At 40.1% G+C, this 21,969-nt stretch overlaps 1 protein-coding gene across 4 annotated transcripts in view; it reads right to left on the bottom strand.

Annotated features, from left to right (window-relative positions):
- Positions 1 to 17,462, bottom strand: part of LOC309539283 (cadherin-19-like) — a 72,365-nt gene extending 54,903 nt beyond the window's left edge. For 3 of the 4 annotated variants that reach the window (XM_082235263.1, XM_082235262.1, XM_082235259.1), the window contains exon 1: positions 17,226 to 17,462. The gene's annotated coding sequence lies outside the window, so the exon portion shown is untranslated. Of the gene's footprint in view, positions 1 to 3,833; positions 3,918 to 17,225 lie in introns of all 4 variants that reach the window. The other variant, XM_082235260.1, reaches the window with a different exon arrangement.
- Between the last annotated feature and the right edge of the window lie 4,507 nt (positions 17,463 to 21,969).

Below are 21,969 nucleotides of genomic sequence, written 5' to 3'. Positions count from 1 at the left end.
TGCTGCTATTTGCTAGCATTTTAGAGCCTCAGTGAACAGAGAAAGCCTTTAACACAACTTGGCAGACTAAAAGCGTTGTTGTTGTTGCTGCTGCTGCTGCTGTTCATTAAATTACAGAAGATGGTTGCACAAATCATTAATATCATCAGAAGAAAGTAGCTTTTAAGACTACTGGTTTTGTGACCAAGCTCTGTGGTTTAACACGCAGCTCCACCCATGTTCCATAACCTGAGGTACCACTGTACTAATGCTGTTGTTGGGGGACTGGCACTCAGCTTAGTCATAATCATTATTTTCAACAGAACTGCTATGAGTTGAATGCCATCCCTAATGTTTAAACACCATGAAGAAATGGGATGCTTACAACATTTGCTTGCCAAGTCAGCACTGTGACTGATGCAGTGCCTCACAAAAGCTGCACAAAGGAGCTTATGCACAGACCTTATAACTGCAGCTTTATACCTAGGAAAGTGCTCAGGGCCAAACCCCTCCTGGTTTACACTGCTCTTGTCAGCAGCCATTCAAATCTGGGGGGGAAAGAAGCAGCTTAATGTATTTGATTATGCTTCTGATTTAGAAGTGTGCTTGTTTGATTCATGAATAATTATCACTTTCTCTTCCATGCAGATTATGCTTGAACACAGCAAAATTCTTTTCCAGTCAAATTGCATCTGAATGCAACCACTAAGCTAAGCAGGGAAAGGGTGTAGGGGTGGAATATTTATCTGAAAATTGGATATTATGCCAAATTGCATTCATTTTGTAGGTATTTAATAACCGTGGCAAATGTGTTTTATTTATGTGTCTCAGTCCTTGTACTCAATTGAACAAATATATCTACAGAGTCATTGTGCTGGGACTTATAAAATGGGAGTGCATGCCAATCTTTGCTTCTGTTGTCCTGACTATTTTTTGATATTGAGTTAATGTTGAGAGTCAGGTGTTCCTACCATGGGAATTTGCTCTTCCTAAGCATATTTGTCTCAATAATATGATATGAAAAGAGCTCTGGCAGACTTAGTTGTTCCAAGTAACTAGAATGTGAGTCACACCCATATTTATGCAAGGCGTAACAGAGTAAGGACTCCATCCAATGACCTGTTCACACAGCATTCATGTTGATTTGCTTGCAAAAAAGCTGATGCAGTGCTTAGACTATGTCCTGTCTTTACTGAGCATTCATACTTATTTGTTGATGGGGTGGTTATATGGCAATAATCATTCATCCTAATTTGCTTGCAAGGTCTTGACCTGACTTCCAGCTAATCATTTGTCCATCCCACATTTTTCAAAACATTTCCCTGTCATTTTTCAAACTGCAAAAAAAAAATAAAAATCCTGAATTTGTTGCATGAGTGCAAGAGGAAGTGTTGGGTGTGCTACATGGCCTGTTTTGCAATCAGCAGGCTTTCCTCAGCTGCAGCAGAGGACACTCTCTTTGCTAGTGCTGGAAAAATATTTAGTTGCTAGTCCAGTCAACTTCTGTGCATGAGAATTAGGGGAGAGGGGGCTATCTTGTCCATTGCTTCCAGCAACCACATGGCTTAACCCAGCCCTAGCAGTCAGGTGGCTTCATCATGACACTCCTTTTTGTCACAACATTCAAAGTGTTGGTGCTGACCTTTAAACCCCTAAATGGCCTCAGCCCAGTACACCTGAAGGAGCGTCTCCACCCCCATCGTTCAGCCCAGACATTGAGGTCCATCACTGAGGGCCTTCTGGTGGTTCCCTCACTGCGAGAAGCCATGTTACAGGGAGCCAGGCAGAGGGCCTTCTTGGTGGTGGCACCCACCCTGTGGAACACCCTCCCACCAGATGTCAAAGATAACAGCAACTACCAGACTTTTAGAAGACATCTGAAGGCAGCCCTCTTTAGGGAAGCTTTTAATGTTTGATGGATTACTGTATTTTTAATATTTTGTTATTTTGGAAACCCAGCCAGATGGGTGGGGTATAAATAATGTTGTTGTTGTTACTCACAGCCATTAACAAGGTAAAGGGACCCCTGACCGTTAGGTCCAGTCGTGACTGACTGGGGTTGCGGCGCTCATCTCACTTTATTGGCCGAGGGAGCCGGCGTACAACTTCCAGGTCATGTGGCCAGCATGACTAAGCCACTTCTGGCGAACCAGAGCAGCGCAGGGAAACGCCGTTTACCTTCCCGCTGGAGCGGTACCTATTTATCTACTTGCACTTTGACATGCTTTCGAACTGCTAGGTTGGCAGGAGCAGGGACCGAGCAACGGGAGCTCACCCCGTCACAGGGATTCGAACCGCTGACCTTCTGATAGGCAAATCCTAAGAGTAAGTTGTTAATAGGCAAACCCTGCTGAGCACCCACATGCAGAACCTCATTTAACATTCCAAGTCAGGAAACAACATCCGGGGGCGGGGGCGGGGGGGGAATAGAAACCTGCAATTCCTAATGCAGCTGAGCACTTTGAGCTGGACAAATTTGTGCAGCAAACCAGGCAATTATGAATTTTGTCAACATCACTAATCATTTTCTTAGTTCCAAGTCAAGGCATTTGACTCTCGGAGACTAAAGCAATACTATTTCTGACTGCTTCTGAATGGCAATGTGGTTATTAACTGCTGGAAGAATGCCAAGATTCCACTGTCCCTTGGTACTTCCTCATCACTATTCATGATTTAATCAGGATGCTGAATATGGTTTGCATCCTTATGCAGATTTATTTACATGGGCATTATTTTCTTAGCTGTTTTGAATTGCTTCTTCCCTTTGAAAAGATATTCAGCCACGGTTGTTCAGAAGTGCCAGAGCCATTTGGCTGTATTTGCTATCAGTTAGCATTGTCTATGTGTCAGTGATTATCAATCCATAGTCCACATAATTACAGCAAGAGGTGTGGAGTGGGCAGGATACAATTCTACTCTATATCGGGTTTAGGAAGGATTTATTCCTATGAATACAGTTTATTGGCAAAAATTAAAAATTAAAAAAATGGTAGGGATCAGATGGCAATAGAAGGGTAGTTATGGTTTTTGGGTCAGGTACCTTAAATTCCCTCAAACATCAGCCTAGCCCCTTATCCCTGACACCCTGCTAGCACTCTTTCCAGTGGATAGTTCAACAAACCCCTCAATGCATCACAAATGCCATTCCTCTCAAACATTGTATTGCTAGAAGTTCCTCAAGCTGGAAAACCCAAAATGGGCCTTCTAAAAGCGAGCAGTGGTGTTGAGTGTGGGACATAACACTTTATGAACACTTAAGCTGTCATCATAGAGTAAAGGGAATGGTAAAACATGAGAAGTTTGACAAAATTTGGTTTCCATTTATCAACTCTGTTTACATAATGTAAAAGCATCACCCTCCAGACACTTCATGCCAGAGAGGTTGCCTTATGTTCCAACAGTCATGAATGAGAATGAGCTTTTCTCCCCTTGGCTACTTCAATATGATAGTGTGCTTGTATGTTTATGAACTGTCGTAACCGTGATATGTTTACATGTTTTCTTGAACTATTATATACAGTGGTACCTTGGTTTAAGAACAGTCCGGTTTAAGAACGATTCGGTTTACAAACTCCACAAAACCGGAAATAGTGTCCCAGTTTGAGAACTTTACCTCAGTCTAAGGACGGAATCCAAACGGTGGAAGGGCACCGGGCGGTGGAAGGCCTCATTAGGGAAAGCACACCTTGGTTTAAGAATGGTTTCGGTTTAAGAACGGACTTCCGGAATGGATTAAGTTTGTAAACCGAGGTACCACTGTATAAATATATGAGTGGCAAAGAGACAGAGAGATGGGGAAATATTAGGCATTGCATCACACCCTTAGTTCATTGGCTTCCGATACCACATCTTACCATGCTTATTCAGGGTACATATCTCAGTACAGGCCCTTGGGAACAGCAGGTGTCTGGGGCTTTCACTCTGGGGTCCTCTTCCTTCTGCAGCCCAGAAGGAAAAGGAAAGAGAGATGTTTCTACTTCTCTACAAATCTGCTGAGCTGGCCAGAGTCCATATGCAATGGAATAACAACGAGAGTCCTTGAAAGCTTCCACAAGAGACACAGAGAGAGTCTATGGGGGTCACAATACTAATATCGCTTTAAAAATTCATGCTGCCTCTGCATTTGCTTCCCCACCCCCTTGATAACTCTCTCAATCTGTATATGCATATATAACATATTTTTATGAAACAGTGCTAAGCGTTTCTGCCTTCTTTCCCTCAGTGATAAAATCCAGTTGAGGTAAAGTCCCTGTAGAGCAGTCTGCATTCTTAGTATGTGGTAAAGAATATATTGATTGTCCTGTGCCACTGGATATACAATATATACCCATCAAAAGGATGAATAGATGTAGAGACACTATGTTGTTATGAAACTAGAAGTAAATCAGGATATGCATAAAGAAACACACACACACACACACACACACACACACACACAAAATGAAATATGCACGGAGTGAAAAAGTATTAGTGAATGAACTCTTGTATGAACTTGATTAATACCGTATTGGCTCAAATATAAGCCACACTTTTCCCCCAAATTAAAACAGTAAAAAGTTAAAAAGTGTGGCTTAAATTTGCGACCTTACAAAAATTGCTGTGGACAAACCACAGCAGCCCATGAGATAGAGGGTGGCAGGGAAGAAGCTGAGAAGAGGGGCCACAAGTGAGTGGGGCAAGGTGGGTGTTGTATGAGAGGGGAGAGAGTAACTTCCCCTTACGAGCAGCCCAAGTTTGTTCTCCTCTTTGGGGAGCGCTCCCGCTTCTCCCGTCAACGGTGGGCTCCTCCATTTCCCCATCCTTCAGTCTTTCTCTCCAGTGATGCCTGGACACCTTGAGCTGATATGGAAGACAAGAAGCCAAGGCAGGAGCAAGAGCGGTGGGACAATGTGTGCCTGTGCTACTTGCTAGGAGGAACCGGCCTGGAGGGTGTGTGAAGAGCGTGCATGGGAAAGCACCTCATACAGACACACACGGCGAGCGCCTAATAATAATAATAATAATAATAATAATAATAATAATAATAATTTATTTATACCCCGCCCATCTGGCTGGGCCTCCCCAGCCACTCTGGGCAGCTTCCATAAAAACCAAAAATACAATAAAATATCACACGTTAAAAACTTCCCTGAACAGGGCTGCCTTAAGATGTCTCCTGAATGTCAGGTAGTTGTTTATCGCCTTGACATCTGCTGGAAGGGCGTTCCACAGGGCGGGCGCCACTACCGAGAAGGCCCTCTGCCTGGTTCCCTGTAGCTTTGCTTCTCGCAATGAGGGAACCGCCAGAAGGCCCTCGGCGCTGGACCTCAGCGTCCGGGCAGAATGATGGGGGTGGAGACGCTCCTTCAGGTATACTGGACCGAGGCCGTTATATTCAGGTATTTTCTTTTTTTTTCTTCCCCCCCCCCTTGAATTTTAAAGGTGCAACTTATTTGTGGGTGCGGCTTGTATTCGGGTCAATACGGTACATGGAGACAGATTTCATCAGGTGCTTTGTTCGCAAGATCTTCATGACAAAAACAAAACTACTGATTGTTCTCCCCCCCCCCACCCTCTCTCACTTTTCGAAAACATGCATAATGAAGGTGACTTGATCACTGAAGCCAGATCCCTTGACTCATAAATCACAGCCTAGCAGGCCATAGGTTTACCATTGTAAGTATTATGATTTATTTCACTGGGTTGCTTCCATATTGGGTGGTATTAAACAAAATAACTGCAGAAGTGGAACAGCATCCCCTTGTGCAACAGGACTTCTCCCATCCTCCCCCTGCACATGCCCTGCACCATCCTTAAATCTCCTTTGGAAGGCAGTGGGAACCCAAAGAACAGATTTAGGAGGAATGGGAGGGAGTAGAGCAGGCATAGGCAAACTTGGCCCTCCAGATGTTTTGGGACTACAACTCCCATCATCCCTAGCCAACAGGACCAGTGTTCAGGGATGATGGGAGTTGTAGTCCCAAAACATCTGGAGGGCCAAGTTTGCCTATGCCTGGGATAGAGGCAGAAGTCCCATTGCACAAGGGGAAGTTCTTCCACTCACACCATTACTTGGTTGACTACCATCCAGTGTTCTTGATTCCAGAGATTATAGCAATTTTAAAACAATTTTGATGCTAATGGAGCCACTGCATTTGCAGGATTAAAATAGTAATAAATCCTAAATAGATTTCTGTTCTTTAAAAGGGTTAACATTTTGATTGCTCTGTGCTGGCTGGGATAGAGGTTGGAGTTTGACAGGCAATCAAGAAGTCATGATAGATGAACCGGAAAAAAACAATTCAGAACTCTCTCTTTTCTATCTGGCAGAGTTGGAGAACGCAGTGCATTTTTCATTCATTATAGCTTTATGTTTATAATTAACCAACCCCTTCCACAAACCCCTTTCACACAGTAGACATGCTCACTTTGAAACTCTGCACACAGAAAAAAAAGGTTGGAAAGGGCAATAACAGCAAGGCTAATGCTGGTGCTTCCAGTTTTTAATGCTAATGAGGCTATGTAACCTGATTCTCTCTGCTTCAGTTCACAAATACAATTTTTGGAGACCAAATAAATGAAAAAGTGGTATGACAGGGAGGAAAATTTGCTTGAAAAATATTTGATGCATCACATTTGTGTGTCATGAAATGTCCCATTTATTTTGATGCATTTTATTCTCTTATGTTGAAATGTGCATGATGTGAAACAGTCTGAATTATACAATGTGATATCTGGAAGGAAAGTGTCAGAACTAAATAACAGAAAATAATGGTATTTTCTTGGCTCAGACAAACAGCTAACCTTGGACTTGGCTTCTGGAAACAAGGAAAGTGGAAATAGAGCCTGATGACCAAGTTCTCGCCTAGGTGAGGGATTGTGATAAGCAGTGTATGGTAATTCTTGCAAGTAAGGCTGATTTTGTTAGTACAGTAGTGCCCCGCAAGATGAATGCCTCGCAAGACGAAAAACCCGCTAGACGAAAAGGTTTTCCGTTTTTCGATGCGCTTCACAAGACGAATTTCCCTACAGGCTTGCTTCGCAAAACGAAAAAGTCTTGCAATTTTTTCGCTTTCCCCCCTTTTTTCTAGGACGCTAATCTGCTAATAGCCTTTTAGCCGCTAATCCGCTAAGCCTTTAATAGCCGCTAAACCGCTAATAGTGCTAAGCCGCTAATCCGCTAATAGGGTTGCTTCGCAAGATGAAAAAACCGCTAGACGAAAAGACTCGCGGAACGGATTAATTTCGTCTTGCAAGGCACCACTGTAAAATCAGTATAATGAGCTCTAGTTGAGCACATATCACTTTACACATGATGATAAAACTAGAAAGGGAAGAGTAACAATACTCTTGCAGAAAGAAAGAAAGAAAGAAAGAAAGAAAGAAAGAAAGAAAGAAAGAAATGCTCCCCTAGGCAGCGATGTAAAAGGACTAGGAAAAAGAAAAAGTACAATTCATCATTTGAATCTAAATAGAAATATTCTCAAATAACTTTAAAGAACTGGAATGCCCATAAAATGGAACTACTTTTCTATAATATAAAGTGTTTATGGTTAGTCACACTTTTGTAGTGACTGATCATTCCCCTATCCATAACAATAATATTACAGGGATTAGGCCATCAGATTAAGTGTCTCATTCTATACATCCCTGTTTTACACATACCACCCATCACTACCTTATGATAAAGTAAGCTTATCCCCACCCTACCCCACATGGAAATTATTAAGGAACTCCCAAGTGTGCTGCAAGCAATGCAGACAAATGGAAGCCTCTTTTGCAGCAAAAGAAAGCTTCTGAGAAATGTAGAACAAGTTTCAGCTCACGGCTAATATAATCAATAAAGTCAGTAGATGTGGTGGTGTCCCCATGACAAAAGTATGATGCATCTCCAATAGTGTTCTTCAGCCTTGGTTTCCTAATGCTGTTAGACTACAACTCCTATAATCTCTCACTATTGACTAAACTGGTCAGGGATGATGCGCAACATCTGGAGACAACTGCTGAAGAACCCTGCAGTCCAACTCATATTCCTGCTCATGGATGTCATTCATTTATTTCATGCTCTCCAACATTTCTCCAATGAACATAGGGACACCCCGTTCCATAACAATAATTTTACTGTTCATACCCACACATCTTACTGAGTTGTCCTAGCCACTCTGGGCAGCTTCCAACATATATAAAAAAATTATTAAACATTAAACATTTAAAAAATCTTCCTATACAGGGCTGCTTTCAGACAGCTCAGGGATCAGATACCTCCATACCCTCCAACATTTCTCCAATGAAAATAGGGATGTCCTATGGAAAAGTGGGACATTCTGGGATCAATCAGAAACTGGGACAGCTTCTATAAATCAGGGATGTCCCTGGAAAATAGGGACACTTGGAGGATCTGTTTAAATTTAGATCTCTGACTCTATTTGGCTTGTAATAATAAATCATAATCACTAGAATAAGCAGAATAAAATAGCTCAAAGCTTGGTCACAATCAGCCCATTGATTCTCCCTGGTAGGATCAGGCAAGCTCCCATGGATTCAGTTTGTAATGGGCCTAACTCCAAACATGCAACTTAGACTGAATTAGACTTGATCCTTGGTCCTTAATTCAGAATTGGCCTGGAGAAGCTTATTTCTGTTTCTGTTGGACCATTCCGTAAGACCTGCCCACAAACATCTCCTGTCAAAGGTTATGGCGATTGAGGCTTCAGATTAAATCTAGGTGCTCCTGTGAACATTGTCATTCTAAATCTTTAATGGAAGATGCTGTTTGCCTATGAGCACACCTGTGTGAATTCATCTGGGGTAGACAGAGATTTCTTGCCTGCCTGAACAGATTGTATCTGCCTATATTTGTTTGGTTTGGTTTTATTCATTTATATAGCAAATAATAATTTCTGACAATGTGTTACCCAAATGCTTGATTTTCCAATTCTTTATTCCTGGTGTGAGGTATGTACTGGACTGTTTCACATAAGTCAAATGGAACTAACCCAAGACAAGTAGCTTTATGATTGCTATGTAACACATAAAAACACTGCACTTTGCAGTGCATACTCTAAATGCTATTTGTTCATGGTGAATTTTAGGAGACATTGTTTTTTATGCGTTTTGTTATATTGTTTTATGTTTTAAGTATGGCTCACACGTAAAAAGCTTCGTAATAGTTTTATGCTATTTTATGCAGAAGAGAACAAAGAAGGATAGAACAAAAATAAAATATTATTAGTGGAAACCAATTATTCAGAATAGCCTTAAATTGAGTTGAATGCCAAGGTAGTTTGGAACAATGTAGATTTAACCCTGAGTTTATGAAAGAAGGCAGTGCTTTATACAGACTTATAGTTTAGGTAAGAGCAATCTGTTGTGACCATTTTATTGCATGAACAAAAGGGGAAATTAGTGCATGCATATGAGCTTCAAAATTAAAATTACAAATTAAAAGCAGTCATTAATTAGATAAATAAATAAAAGATAGATGATATAGATGTATAAAAATTGAGATAAAAGGTTGATTGAAATATTCATTCTATTTCATTCAGCTTTTAATTAATTTATTTTTACAAGAAAGAAAATACAATGGCATTCCTCTCAATCTGAAACTGGAAATTTTATGTTGGGGTGGAACTAAACTTTTCTCTGGAAGAAGCTGTTGTTCTCACATTTTCTACATGCATTATCTTCTGTCATTTGACTGGAAAGCAAATGAGAATAGTTTAGTCTGTCATAATTGAAGTCATTAAGGGTCTCAGGCCAATTCTTAAATAATACAGATACATAGGTTTCTATATGATATGGCAAGATGCCATTTGGAAAATGAAAAAAGAAAAGAAAAGATGGTAACCAAATATAAATAGCGGCACTAGCGGAGGAAGGGGTGTGTGGTGGGTGCAGTCTGACCTGGATGTCATCCCAGAGGGAGGTAACATCGCCGCGCCTCCCCCCCCCGGGGACGCTCACCATGGGTGGCGCCCCCTTGAATGCTCACCCCGCCTCCGTGGGTGGCAAGGTAGGTGGCTAGCCCCACCCCCCGGGCAGCTAGTCCCGCCCCCGGGTGCACAGCTAGCTCCACTTCTGAATAGAGGGGAATCCTTAACAGACCACTTCACTGTTCATTACAACACATTTAACATATAAATTGAATTGGATTCAAAAGCTACATCATTAGATAGCTGGAATACCTGCTCATTTTCCTTAAAAAAGTGACTCCTGAAATCCATGAGGAGCTTTTGGAAATGCTATGCAGATGTAAACTGTGTTGATTGCTCAGCTTTCTGTGTCTACACACACAAATATGTTAATGACAGAAAATAAGATACTTTTGAACTATCTACCGGTAATTGATGATGCGTGTATATATTGCAGTCCTTAGAAAGATGAAGATGAGCTCAGTCAAAAATATGTGAAATAATGCTCATTAAAGATCAGAGAAATTAAGAAAGCTTAAATGCTTTTCTGGAGAAGACTGTGGTCATAAAAACAAAGAGAGAGCTAAGCTTCATTGGCTACATTTGGGACTCACTTTATGGGACTATATGCACATCAGGTACATTTAAAACTACATTTGATCCAGCACAGCATCTCCACAAGGAACTGGAAATCTCAGGAGCAAGGCACTAGAAAAACAATTGCTATGGTAGCCTTCAGATTGCCAGTATTCTGCAGAAACAATTCAAGTGCATACTGGAAATTTAGGTTTATTTAATTAAAGTGGACAAAAGGGCTCTGTCACCCTGGCACAACAAACCCATTAAGAAAAAAACCCCAGACTTTTTGTGGTTAGGAAAGTGGTCATCAAATGCATTGAAAAATGTGGAGGCAACAAAGCATCAATACTAAGAGGCATCAACACCCCACAATCAAATCTGGATGAATGCTCATTACCCTATAATCTACCTGCAAAATAAACAAACTCCTCCTGTGAGCTTTGGGCAAACAAATGAGGGTGAATGCTTAGGAAATAGGTCCAGAGGAGTCCTATGCTCTCATTTTTTGCCCTAGCTAACATCTGATAGATGCCAGATGGTGCTGGTACACTCTTACAGAGGAGTTACTATGGCTCAGAGGAGTTAGTATGACACAGAAATCTGGAAATTGTGTAGGGCACCACAGAAGTATAGGATCCTGTTTGCCACCACTTTCAGTGCTTTTTAAAAGGAATCTTCACTGGTAGGGAAGGAATTCAAACAAGTACTTTTAACCATGTGAAAATTCATTTTTAAACTTATTTTAAAATTTATATAATAAAGCAATACTATGATATATGTTTTCCACCATTAAATAAATTTAGAACTTACATTTAACAGCAGTATTCTCTATTCCACCCTCACACCACTAGCAACAGGAACAGTCAAAGAATCATAGAACTGTAGAGTTGGAAGGGACCCAGAGACTCATCTAGTCCAACCCCTGCATTGCAGGAATCTCAACTAAAGCATCCATGACAGAAGACCATTCAGCCTCTGCTTTAAAACCCCTAAGGAAGGAGAGTCCATCACCTTACAAAGGAGTCTGTTCCACTGTCAAATATGTCTTACAATCAAAGTTCTTCCTGATGTTGAGTCGAAATCTCCTTTCCCATAACTTGAAGCCATTGGTTTTGGACATACAACTATAGCAGCAGAAAACAAGCTTCCACCATTTTCCATGCGGCAGCTCCTTAGATATTGGAAGATGCCTATCAGAACTCCTCTTAGCCTTCTCTTTTCCAAGCTAAACATACCCAACTCCAGATATATATAGAAGGGTCCACTATATAGAAGGGTCTGGCAACTTCTGTTTCAGTGTATCTGAAGAAGTGTGCATGCACACGAAAGCTCATACCAAGAACTAACTTAGTTGGTCTTTAAGGTGCTACTGGAAGGATTTTTTTATTTTATACCCAACTCCGTCAACCATTCCTCATAACCATTCCTGACCCTGGAGCATCATGGTCACCCTCCTACAATACGATATGTCTTTATTGCCATTGTCCCATGCAGGACAATGAAATTGCACATGTTGCAAGTTGTCAATATCAATATCATTCTTAAATTGTGGTACTCAAAACTGGCCCCAGTACTCCAGGAACAACCAAGGCAGAATAGAGTTGGGCTATGACTTCCCTTGATCAGGACACTATACTTCTGTTGGTGCAGCCTAGAACAGCACTTGCTTTTTTGCTGCTGCATTACACTGCTGATACATGTGCAATTTGTCCTCTGCTAACACCCCTAGATCCTTTTCATATGTACCATTGGCAATCCAGGTGCCCCCATCTTATATTTATACAGCTGGTTCTTCCTGCCTAAGTGCAAAACCTTACATTTGCTTCTATTGAAATTCATTTTGTTAGTTTAGGGGCAATTCTCTAATCTGCTAAATTCATCTTGTATCCTGGTTCTGTTTTCTGTGGCATTGGCTACCCTCTACCAGTTTAGTGTCATCTGCAAATTTGATGAACATCCCTTCAATTCCTTCATCCAAGTTGCTTATAAATATCTTAAACAACAGTGGGCCCAGGACAGAATCCTGTGGCACCCCACTTGTCACTTATTTCCGGGATGACGAGGAACCACTGGTAAACACACTTTGTGTTCAGTTCTTTGAGTATGATTTTTGCTTCCTGTACAACAGCATTGGTCAATTTTTGGTTTGTTTTCTGATGCTGTTATTCTAAGTCTTGTTGGGTTTTCCGCATAATTTTATCAGCTATTCTCTGCTTGAGGAGTATCATCTATCTGATTTAATTACAAGATGGCTTTCTCTAACTCAGTGGCAGAAGCAATAGTGTCAGCTAAAGAGCACTTGGCACAAAAACCTTGCTAATGCATAACATTAGGGAATTTACAATGGCATAAATTCTTTCGGCTTAAGTTCCACCAGCATAGCTTCAGTTCAGCCAAGATGACTTGAGCCAGGACAGACCAAGATCTGCCTATTCCAAAACTTTCTCATTGAAGCAGATCTTAAATTTGGATTGCACTGTTAATCTCACAACTCAGATTCATACCTAGATTCCTTATCTATAGCACAGAGTAAGCTATCAAAGATGTGTTTGCTTGCACTTCAATTGTCTCTTGCTTTCCAGCAAAAGCTCCATGTTGGCCTTTAGTATATCAATGTATGGAACTAAGTAAAGGGGTTAGGACAGCTAACAGGTCATGTAAGGACTTCTTTTAATTAGGTGTGACAAGGGGAACTCTCAAAAAACTGGTTGACTGATGGCAAAGGCACCATAATCCAGATAGCAACTCACTCACCATTCTGCAGCTAAAGTGAATTTAGAAAGACAGCGACACAAAATAAACCAGTCATACACTCTGTGCCCTTGTGGATTGGCCCTAATTTAAGACATGACTACCTGTAGCCAACGGAAAGAATGTAAAAATGTCTTGTCTGAGGACTGATTCATACAAACACATTGATCACTTGATGCCTGAAAAGCCATTGCATACATGTGTGGCTGATGCAGAATGCCTGCCCACAATACTCTGCCTGGTCACATGTTTGTCCCCAATGCCATATCCTGGCCACATGCCCTGTGGAAGAGTGAAGAGTACAGATGTACACTCAGAAGCCTCCTCTAACACAGCTACCATTGGTTTAGTAAAGGCCTACACATCTGCATCTGTACAGTACATATATAGGAGCCCTTCACACTTCAGCTGAAGGGATGGCTGTCAATGAATGGCCATGTCAAACATGGCAGGACAGGGTCTCCAAACAGAGATGTACTCTCCCAAGTGCACATTCCCAGCACGTGCTCTCCGGGGAGCTGGCTTCAGGCACCAGGCCCATTGACAGACCAGCTCTCTGCATTACAAAGCTGTCTATGTGAAATGAATGCTGACAACATTATCGTTGCCATTTGGGAATTCCTTGCGGATGATCGCAGTGCCTGGAGACAGACAGTCAGGCCATGTATCAACAGCAGTGAGGGGGAATGACTGCTGGGAGAAGCACAGAGAGAAGAAACACCATGGCACACCTATAGCAGCAAAATCAGAAACCTTCATCTGCCCCACCTGCAATAAAACATGTCTCCCCCATATTGGTCTCTACAGCCACAGTGCTGTAACTCACCAGCAGTTTGACTTTACCCTAAAGGCACACTCTTCCATTGTCCACTGAGACAGATGGATGACAACAGCAACAATGGATGCAGCAGGAAGGCCTATTTGTGCTTAAGGTGTGGCCAATATGTGCATTTTCACTCCTTCCTCATTTGTCTGGTAAATACAAGACAAGTACAATGGAATATTCTTACACTGATATCTGATCATTTTGAGCTAGTTCACTCATATAGGTCCATAAATTTATTTATGGCAAGCAAGATTTGGTAGCCCTGTATACAACAGCTTAATTTCTTGACACTTCATTGCTATATACCGGATTGATGGTGTGTGGCTGATTGTGAGAACTGACGCCATTGTAAGACACTGCATTCAGCATTATGTAAAGCAATATTATTCTGTCTTTGGCTTTATATTTGCAGTGCGCCATTCATAATTCCTGTTCAGGAGCTAGGGATCCAAGATTACTGAAATAATGTTAGGGTCTGCTCTCAGTTTTGCATGATAATTTGAACATTTATCAATGTCTCCCACTCATACAGCTACGTATGTGGAAGCTATGGACAGATATAATAATATATGCAAGCAATACAGAGTTTTCCCTCCCTTGATCGATGTGCACTGAGAATAGAGGTATTTGGGCATGTCAATATGTGATGTTGTAGTAATTAAGAAGCAAACATGCATATGTGAACCTGCTTCAATAACTGAGCATTCAAGTGATGAGAAAAACAAGCTATGTTCATGAATGTGTGAACTAGTCTTCAGAGACACACAAGAGCTACAATTCTTTTCTTTCTCTCTTTCATTAGCATTGATAAAATTAGGACACAATTCAGCTCCAAATCTGTTCTCTCAAAAGGTACGGATATTGTATGCTTTACTTGAAGTGTTTAAATACAGAAATTGTCAGTATCTTTTTAAAACACAGCATCCACCATGCCTTAAAATGTAGAAGAGTTTTCAAACAGAAAAGAAGTTTCAAGAGAGGAAAAGTTGCTGGTTTTTTTAACTGCTGGTGTTTTCATCTTTCTCAACATAAAAGTAATTTTGTTTGATGGAGCTATGACCATTTCTTCCGCTTTAGACACCTTGAGAAACAGGAATCTATTTTCAACCTACCTAAAAACATACTGTAGCTGAAATAATCTCACAGTGTCAAAGAGATAAAATAAAAACCCTTCATCTTTCAAAATTTAAAGGAAAACTATTTGTGTGTGGGTGTAGAGTCAAGAGCTAGTATTTTAGGGTGAAACATTCTGTTTGTATGGCCAGGGTTAAGCTGAATTTTGGCCTATAACTCCATTCACAGTGTCTTCCTGCCTCTTATTTTGAAGAGTTTCAGTTATTTGTGCTATTTGGGTTAACTAAAATCCATCAAAATGACCACTTGCTTAGTTCTCTCCCTCATTGAAATAAATGGAACACATTGAACTTTGGCTGAATTATGTCTTTGTCTTCAAGGTTTTAATGTTCCACTTGTCTTCAGTATAAGGTTAGTCTTTACTTGAACTTCTCAGTCTATTCAATTTATCTACAAGTTCAAGAAAAGACAGTAAAAGGCACATTTGAAAACAACAACAACTGCTCCTTGTTAAACCATTTAAAATATACAATGAACTTCAAACTTCTGAGTAACTATAGCTGCAGTTTTCCCATCACAATTTTTAAAAATTAAATTATTAAAACAGGTTCTTTGCTCATAAGCAAAACATTTTGAACCTGTGAATTATAATGCTGTAGATGAAAAAAACATTTTTTAAAAACTGAACAGTATATTCAGCATGATCAAAAATTGATTTTCATCAAAAAATATTCCAAGATGCATATATTTCTTTAGAGCAAGCCATATTTGCATTAATTTATAGACTTCCAGTCATTGTGTATACACATAGAACTTTTTCTGCTGTTACAGTTCTGCCTCCTCCCATGCAAAATTCCAAACTTTTGCATATAAATAAATCCAGAACTATCCCTGTAGCTTTAATTTAAGTAGCATTTTCAATAGTTCTTTCCTAAAGGAAAGTGTTTGTGGTAATATTTTCATGGCATACTACAATTTCAAATCTGCAGTTCAATAAAGTCATAGCAATTTGTCTCAGAGGTCTTGGCTATCTGAGCACATTGTTTGAAACTATAAACCAAAATGAAAGAGAAATATGAATTGCTGAGGTTGACCGCTGTTGTAGTAAGGTGCTGAATTATGGAACAAATTATTTATGAAACTGTTTCTGAAGGAATCAGGGAACTGTACACTCTGCAGTACCACAAAATCAAATGAAGATACTCTGAATGAAAGCAAATCTATTGTTTCCATGTATTTTTTGATCAAATTTTGGTGCCTTCTATGAGCAGAGATAGATAACTGCTTTAACAAATCTTTGGCATAAAAGTAGAAATTTTCCCTCATGAATGCTTAATTGAATGGACTTCTGAGTTGATTTGCTTAGGACTGAAGCTTTAGTTAAGGAAAACTAATCCTAAACACACACTCAGTGACTAGAAACTAATTCCCACTGAAATCAATTGGACTTCTTTGGACTAAATATGCTTAGGATTGCATTGTTGGTGATATATTCAACATTTACTAAACTTTTAAAATAACATCTGAACAAGTTTGCACAAAATAATATATTTATATTGGAGAAATTACAGAAAAGTCCCATTCTCTATCTCTCCTCAGCAGGAAAGAAACCATTTGTTTTATTGCTGTGACAATGATGATATGATCATTAAATGTGGTTATTTTTTTATCCCATTACTGTATTTGCTTCAAAGATGTTTCGCAGATTTTTTTATGCTGCTTCCAAAACCTAAAAACACTTCATAGATTTCAAATGACAATGAGGCGAAAGAAATATATGTACAACTTTATCATACCTGGCTCCATCTTGATGCATACCTTTAGACAAAACACTACTTCTCTGCCTATCCAAGTTTACCAGGTTGCTTAGAGAGAAAATAAATAGCAGTATGATTGTAAGCTACTATTGTTGTAAACAAGAAGAAGATTTGCACTCTGATCCAAAACACATTTCTTGAAGTGTAAAGTGTCCACCTCAATCAAAAGATGTCAATTCCAAGTAAACGTATTCAGAGCTAGAGCATTGGTCTTTCCAAAACTCCCATTTGAAGTCGTTTTAGATTTTATTCTTTTATTAAAACCAGTACAAATATTTCTTTTTTTAAAAAAAGGTATTGAAAACTTACCTGTGCGGCACCAGGCCCTCCTAGCTTTTGAAGAATGAATAATACAAAAAAAATTGGCTTAAAAATCTGATGAAAGAAAGGAGAAGTTATTTTGACTTCAGAGCCTTCTGAAAGCTTTGGGAAGAAACAATTTCCTGCCAGTAAAAGGCACTTATGCTTTGGGATTTGAAAACTCACAGTATGTCGCTGCTTACTGCTTGCTATTTTGGGTGTTCCTAGTAAAACATAGGCTCTTTTGTGCAAAACATCATAATGCTTCTCTGAAGTTCAGGCTGAACCCAGCATTGAAATGATGCAAGACGGATGTAGTGAGCAAAATGAAAACGGGTTTTCTTTCTTTTTCTTTCTTTCTCTCGTCTGGAAAAAGGACTTACTGGCAAGTACCAGATGTGTTAAAGAGAAGAGTCATTTTCTGTGTGAGTGTTTTGCAAATGAAATAGAAATGCCCTGCACTTAGATGTTAAGAAAACAATTGATCGTTTTACAGGAGCTACAAAGTAATATGAAGTAAAGGACTGGTTCTGCAGCACTCCCCTTTTGCTTCCTTAAATATATTTTCCTATAAATTCTTAAATAATCCTTCCTGTTCCCAGTCTCTGAGTGGATCGTGCCAACCTTATTCTTTTCATAGAGCTCTGCACCCTAATTTCAGCCAGCTTTTGACACTTGTAATGTATATTTTTAGGGCCCATCTTATTTTTATGGTTCTGCGTTGTAATAAGCTGTTTTCAATATTGTGTTATAATTGTTCAAATGCACACCAGTGCAAGTAAATAAATAGGTACCACTGCAGCGGGAAGGTAAATGGCATTTCCATGCGCTCTGGCTTCCATCACGGTGTTCTGTTGCACCAGAAGCAGTTTAGTCATGCTGACCACATGCCCCGGAAAGCTGTCTGCGTACAAATGCCGGCTCCCTCGGCCTGAAAGCGAGATGAGCGCCGCACCCCATAGTCACCTTTGACTGGACGTAACTGTCCAGGGGTCCTTTACCTTAACCTTTTTACCTGTAATTGTTGTAACCTGCCCTGGAACATTAGTAGTATTATTACTATCATTACTATCTCTATTTCCAATTTCCTGAAATTATTCTCCCACTGTGGCTACAAAGACAGATTTTCTGCTACTTTCTGGCATGGGGAAAGAGAAATTCTTTCAACATGTTGGGAAGGCAATTGCCACTTACCTTCCAGAAGTGTGGTCCATGGGAAGCTATGAAAAGAGCCCAAACTACATCAGCTGGCTATTGATGCAATGCAAGCTGCGAGGGGCGGGAGGTGGAGGGTTTGCACATGGTTAGATTAGTTGACCCTTCGTGTCACTTCCAACTCTACAGTTTTATGATAATATGATGTGGCATTGCTTTCAAGGCATTCCAGGAAGTGTGGCTCATAGCAAGCTGGGGTTGGGGGAGTCTTGCAACACAGTAAGTGGCATGGTTGTTGTTGTTTTTTGTTTTTGTTTTAAGTTACTAAAGCAATAAAAATGGAAAGTCATTGGCTGCCTCCTAAGGTTACTTATGGTAAGCATCTACCGGCTTCCCCCCAAATTGGAGAAATTTATTCCCCTTATAGTTCTTTGGGGAGGGTTTCATTTTGTCCCACCCATCCCGTGTACTTTTAATGAATTTAGGATCATGGATCACATAACAGTTTGAGAAGAGGATATCCAAAGCTATAGACCAAAGGTTGGCAACCTTAATTGGAGGATGGGCCGGTCAACGCTCCATCTGTCAGAGAATGGGCCAGAGCGTGTGGGCATGCGCATTTGTCCAGGTTGGAGGAGTGCCTGTGCACATGTGCACACACTATTTCCGGCGCTCCTCCGACCCGGAAGTGCACCAGAAATAGCGTGTGTGCATGTGCTTCTCTGTCTCGTATGCATGTGCACATGCTATTTCCGGTGCATATCCGGGTCGGAGGAGCGCCCATGCGCATGGGCCGGTTAGACAAGCCTTGTGGGCTGCTAGTGGCCCATGGGCCTTAGGTTGCTGACCCCTGCTATAGGCGATCAGTTGTGCAGTACATTTTTCTTCCTTTATATTTTATTGGATTTCAGTGACATGCTCATTGTAGTTTCCTAAACAAAATGAAGATGCAAGTGTGGTACATATACAAGGCTTTACTAATAGCACAAAACACATGGACAACCACAAATATTTTAAAAACAACAAAGATCCTTGTGGCACCTTAAAGAGAAATAAATTTACTATGGCATAAGCTTTGTGAGCTCGAGTCTGCTTCATCAGATGCATTGCCTATGTCAGGTGCACAAATGTCTTATTTTAAGATTGTACAAGATTTTTTTGCTGTTTTTTCTTCAGCAGACTACCATGGCTACCTCTTTGGAAAATATCACAGTGGAATCTTGTTGCTAGATGTGGAGCATGACAAGGAACTGCTTGACCTTTCAGTGGACTGCAGAAATTAGTTATTTCTGATACACTTTTGGTCTTTACTCCTTCATCTATTATTTCAATTTAGTTTTCTTGGAAAAGATCATCGTGACCAAAGTTCACTCAATGGTGCAATACTGGCCATGAGAAAAGAGGAAGGAGAAAGCTAAGGCAATTGACACCGGTGGGCAGCCTGATAGCTTTTAGCAAAATTTTGTAACGTAAGAACTGTATAGAATGCAGTGTGCAAGGAAATTTAGCTCTTGTACTTTACAGTACAAGATGCATTCAAGAGCTTGGATCAGCACAAAACTGCTTCAAGCAATCACCAGGAAAGCCCTTTGCCAGTTGCCTCATAAAACAAGGCCAAATTTATGTTTGTGACTTTAATCACAGATACTTGTGGCAAAGATGCCGTGCTGTATCAGGGTGAAATTGATTGTTACATGGGAAGTCAGTGGTGATATCTCCCAGTGTTTTTCTTTGTTGGTTTGTTTGTTTTTGGCTAAAAACAGCTGGGCAGGGTGTCCCATTTGGATTTTAGCTGTGGGACAGGAGAAAGGAGCAATGCAGAAGAAGGACATTCTACACACTAAGAAAGTCACCTCATTGTGTCTTATTACAGAAGCACAAAAACGCTAAGGCAGTTTTTCACAACATGGAAATGTATGCCCAAATAGTGTGTCAGCATTCACTAAAGTTATCATCATAAGAGCTACTTTTCAAATTAGGCTTCAGAAGTTAACACTTGCTCTTGGCACCTGACATGAGAAATAGGGGCTTTTACATGGTAGTGCCGATCCTCATGAAATGTTCCCCCAATCAAGATTTGTCAGAGTCCCTCTTTTTATTTCTTTTGCTAGGCAACACTTTAATTTCAATGGGCTTTTAATGTGTTAGCACCTCATATTATTGCTCCCAATTTTAATGTGTAATACCATTTACCCTGTCTGCTGTTAAGCTTTTGCTTTGTTTCATTTGTAAGCGTTGATTGTGCTATGTTCTTTGTTATTGCTTTTCAAAATTGGTTGTTGCATTAGAATTTTTTATTTTGTAATTATGTTGCACATGGTTCTGTGGACTTTTAGTGTAAGAGTGGGATGTATACTAATGATGATGATAATAATAATAATAATAACGAAAAATCACACCTATTCAAGGATGTGTGTTTCAGCGTAACTGATCTTTCATCTCAACTCACAAAACATGGACCATTGCAAACTTTTTATTATTCCCCCCACCCCATAAAATTTTCCTTCAGCAGCTATCATAATCACATCTGACAGATTGCACTTTCTGAAAATTTAACCCAGAACGTTTGGCTTTTTAAGGAGCTTCCTAAACCAGACTCATTTGAAGCCATATGGTTTTCCTTTCTGTTTATTAACTCTTCTGTTGAAGGTAAAAAAACAACAAAAAATCCTCCTGGGTCTCAAAGCCTAATTCCGGGAGAACTTGTTAAGTATAATTGTTTAATTGCACATTGAAATGGAGAATGACTTTGTGTATGTTGCTAAGGGTTCAACACTGGAAAATTTCATTAGAGTATTCTAAGCTAGAAAGAGGTCCCTGAGCTTCCAGCTAAGTTGATAATTAACTGTTAATGTTGTCTGCTAGCCTTCACATGGGTGTTTAACCTTAGATCACATGATTAAGGTATTCAATTGCAAATTTTCCATTTGAAAGGGAATTGCCCCTTTTGGTCTTTTGATTCCCCAGTCACACTGAGAAAAGGATGTGAAAATTATTCTCTCCAGGAGCTGCTAATGTAAGCTGTGGAACAGACAGAGCTTTGATTTTAGCCTGGATCATAATTATGTTATACATTTAAGAAGAAGAACCTATGCCTGGTTATGCTTATGCTTTATACAACTTTCTGGGTGTATCACTGATTGTTTTGTACCTGTTTTGATGATGTTCTGGTTAGTAAAGTTCTGAATCATATTTATGGGTCTGGACCATTTTATTCCAAAAGGAGTCAGCTTTTGTGCATCCAGTTGCTTCATGTTGCACAATATTAATATCTGCAATAGGACTCTATGCTCTAATAGTTCCTCTTACTTTCCCCTTTGCCCCTCCCCCTCTTCCCACTCCCCCAGTTCTGAATGTGTACAGCTGCAATGAATAGCCCATATCCACACATTTAAAAGTCATTCTATGCACATGGCTCAATAATAATAATAATAATAATAATAATAATAATAATAATTGTGGTAACTGTTATTTGTTAAGGGTGCTGGGAATTATAGCTCTGTGAGGGACAAATTACAGTTTATGGGACCCCACATGTTTTACATGTGCATTAAATGGTATTTAATTATATGGTGGGTTTGACCATATATTCTTTAAG

Source organism: Podarcis vaucheri (genome assembly GCF_965113315.1).
Source record: "Podarcis vaucheri genome assembly, chromosome: 8".
Lineage (NCBI taxonomy): Eukaryota > Metazoa > Chordata > Lepidosauria > Squamata > Lacertidae > Podarcis > Podarcis vaucheri.
The sequence above is the reverse complement of the archived record's forward strand: the minus strand, read 5'-3'. Positions and strand labels throughout refer to the sequence as shown.